A 4,138-nucleotide genomic window follows, 5' to 3' on the forward strand; every position below is an offset into this window, starting at 1 on the left:
AAACGTTAGTTTCCACCGAAAGAAAAATTTTTTAGAATTTTTTTTTTCCAAAAATTGCAAGAGTAAACTTTTTTAATATTCGATTTAAAAATTTTTAAATGCTTAATCCTTACATTAAACTACTGGGAGAACTCAGAAATCATAATGAAAAAAATTACAAAAATTTATTTTTCTCAGAAACTCCGAAAAACAGAGTGGTCGAATCCGTGCAAGCCGGAATTTTTCTAAGTCCCCACGGTCAAGAGTAAACTTTTTTAATAAGCGTTTTAAAATTATTTCAATGTTTAATCCATGCGTAAACATGAAGTTTATTAACGTTTTTAACATTAAAAAAAATTACAAAAATTTATTTTTCAAAAAAAATGGAAAAAACCGATTCGTCGGAGCGAGGTGTCCTGCCCGTGCGGTAATTCCAGCAGGCGAATCGGACTTCCCGAAATTTTTCTAAGTCCCACGGTCGACACCAACTTTTTTAATAAGCGTTTTAAAATTATTTCAATGTTTAATCCATGCGTAAACATGAAGTTTATTAACGTTTTTAACATTAAAAAAAATTACAAAAATTTATTTTTCGGAAAAAAAGGAAAAAACCGATTCGGCGGAGCGAGGTGTCCAGCCCGTGCGGTAATTCCAGCAGGCGAATCGGACTTCCCGAAATTTTTCTAAGTCCCACGGTCGACACCAACTTTTTTAATAAGCGTTTTAAAATTATTTCAATGTTTAATCCATGCGTAAACATGAAGTTTATTAACGTTTTTAACATTAAAAAAAATTACAAAAATTTATTTTTCGGAAAAAATGGAAAAAACCGATTCGTCGGAGCGAGGTGTCCTGCCCGTGCGGTAATTCCAGCAGGCGAATCGGACTTCCCGAAATTTTTCTAAGTCCCACGGTCGACACCAACTTTTTTAATAAGCGTTTTAAAATTATTTCAATGTTTAATCCATGCGTAAACATGAAGTTTATTAACGTTTTTAACATTAAAAAAAATTACAAAAATTTATTTTTCGGAAAAAAAGGAAAAAACCGATTCGGCGGAGCGAGGTGTCCAGCCCGTGCGGTAATTCCAGCAGGCGAATCGGACTTCCCGAAATTTTTCTAAGTCCCACGGTCGACACCAACTTTTTTAATAAGCGTTTTAAAATTATTTCAATGTTTAATCCATGCGTAAACATGATGTTTATTAACGTTTTCAACGTTAAAAAAAATTACAAAAATTTATTTTTCAAAAAAAATGGAAAAAACCGATTCGTCGGAGCGAGGTGTCCTGCCCGTGCGGTAATTCCAGCAGGCGAATCGGACTTCCCGAAATTTTTCTAAGTCCCACGGTCGACACCAACTTTTTTAATAAGTGTTTTAAAATTATTTCAATGTTTAATCCATGCGTAAACATGAAGTTTATTAACGTTTTTAACATTAAAAAAAATTACAAAAATTTATTTTTCGGAAAAAATGGAAAAAACCGATTCGTCGGAGCGAGGTGTCCTGCCCGTGCGGTAATTCCAGCAGGCGAATCGGACTTCCCGAAATTTTTCTAAGTCCCACGGTCGACACCAACTTTTTTAATAAGCGTTTTAAAATTATTTCAATGTTTAATCCATGCGTAAACATGATGTTTATTAACGTTTTCAACGTTAAAAAAAATTACAAAAATTTATTTTTCAAAAAAAATGGAAAAAACCGATTCGTCGGAGCGAGGTGTCCTGCCCGTGCGGTAATTCCAGCAGGCGAATCGGACTTCCCGAAATTTTTCTAAGTCCCACGGTCGACACCAACTTTTTTAATAAGTGTTTTAAAATTATTTCAATGTTTAATCCATGCGTAAACATGAAGTTTATTAACGTTTTTAACATTAAAAAAAATTACAAAAATTTATTTTTCGGAAAAAATGGAAAAAACCGATTCGTCGGAGCGAGGTGTCCTGCCCGTGCGGTAATTCCAGCAGGCGAATCGGACTTCCCGAAATTTTTCTAAGTCCCACGGTCGACACCAACTTTTTTAATAAGCGTTTTAAAATTATTTCAATGTTTAATCCATGCGTAAACATGATGTTTATTAACGTTTTCAACGTTAAAAAAAATTACAAAAATTTATTTTTCAAGAAAAATGGAAAATACCGATTCGGCGGAGCGAGGTGTCCAGCCCGTGCGGTAATTCCAGCAGGCGAATCGGACTTCCCGAAATTTTTCTAAGTCCCACGGTCGACACCAACTTTTTTAATAAGCGTTTTAAAATTATTTCAATGTTTAATCCATGCGTAAACATGATGTTTATTAACGTTTTCAACGTTAAAAAAAATTACAAAAATTTATTTTTCAAGAAAAATGGAAAATACCGATTCGGCGGAGCGAGGTGTCCAGCCCGTGCGGTAATTCCAGCAGGCGAATCGGACTTCCCGAAATTTTTCTAAGTCCCACGGTCGACACCAACTTTTTTAATAAGTGTTTTAAAATTATTTCAATGTTTAATCCATGCGTAAACATGACGTTTATTAACGTTTTTGACATTAAAAAAAATTACAAAAATTTATTTTTCAAAAAAAATGGAAAAAACCGATTCGTCGGAGCGAGGTGTCCAGCCCGTGCGGTAATTCCAGCAGGCGAATCGGACTTCCCGAAATTTTTCTAAGTCCCACGGTCGACACCAACTTTTTTAATAAGCGTTTTAAAATTATTTCAATGTTTAATCCATGCGTAAACATGATGTTTATTAACGTTTTCAACGTTAAAAAAAATTACAAAAATTTATTTTTCAAAAAAAATGGAAAAAACCGATTCGTCGGAGCGAGGTGTCCTGCCCGTGCGGTAATTCCAGCAGGCGAATCGGACTTCCCGAAATTTTTCTAAGTCCCACGGTCGACACCAACTTTTTTAATAAGTGTTTTAAAATTATTTCAATGTTTAATCCATGCGTAAACATGACGTTTATTAACGTTTTTGACATTAAAAAAAATTACAAAAATTTATTTTTCAAAAAAAATGGAAAAAACCGATTCGTCGGAGCGAGGTGTCCAGCCCGTGCGGTAATGCCAGCAGGCGATCCGGGGTACTCGAAATTTTTCTAAGTCCCGACGGTCAAGAGTAAACTTTTTCATCGCATATTTCAAAATTTTTTCAATGTTTAATCTACGCATAAAAACGCAGTTTATCGCAGTTTTTAACGTTGAGAAAATTGACAAAAATTTTTTTTTCACTGAAAATGGAAAAAATGTATCGGTCGATGCGAGCTGTCCAGGCCGTGCGGTAATTCCAGCCGGCGATCCGAGGTACTCGAAATTTTTCTAAGTCCGAACGGTCAAGAGTAAACTTTTTCATCACATATTTCAAAATTTTTTCAATGTTTAATCCACTCATAAAAACGCAGTTTATTAACGTTTTTAACGTTGAGAAAATTGACAAAAATTTTTTTTTCACTGAAAATGGAAAAAATGTATCGGTCGATGCGGGCTGTCCAGGCCGTGCGGTAATTCCAGCAGGCGATCCGGGGTACTCGAAATTTTTCTAAGTCCGAACGGTCAAGAATAAACTTTTTTATTACATGTTTTAAAAATTTTTCAATGCTTAATCCGTGCATAAGAGTGCAGTTTATTAACGTTTTTAAGGTTGAAAAAATTGACAAAAATTTTTTTTTCTCTGAAAATGAAAAAAATGTATCGGTCGAAGCGGGCTGTCCAGGCCGCGCGGTAATGCCAGCAGGTCGAACGGGGCGACCCGAAATTTTTCTAAGTCCCTGCGGTCAAGAATAAACTTTTTTATTATGCGTTTTAAAATTTTTTCGGCGCTTAATCCATGGATAAAAAGGCAGCCCGAACACGTTTTTAACGTTGAAAAAATTGACCAAAATTTTTTTTTCACAAAAACTGCGAAAAACAGATCGACCGAATCTACTTTTCTCCGTCTCGCGGTAAGTCCAACCGGCCAAACCGGCTGACTCGAAATTTTTCCAAGTCCCAACGGTCAGGAATAAAATTTTTCAAAATTCGGTTTAAAAATTTTCCAACGCTTAAGTCGTGTACGAATAACGATGAAAAAATGTACAAAAATTTTTTTTATCTCGTTATTTTTCAAAGTTCCAGCGGCGTATTGCTTTTCAACTGAGCGAAAAAAAACGGAGAAACGAACGAAAGAGGAGAAAAATT

This window comes from Nomia melanderi, unplaced genomic scaffold, assembly GCF_051020985.1.
Source record: "Nomia melanderi isolate GNS246 unplaced genomic scaffold, iyNomMela1 scaffold0919, whole genome shotgun sequence".
Taxonomy (NCBI): Eukaryota; Metazoa; Arthropoda; class Insecta; order Hymenoptera; family Halictidae; genus Nomia; species Nomia melanderi.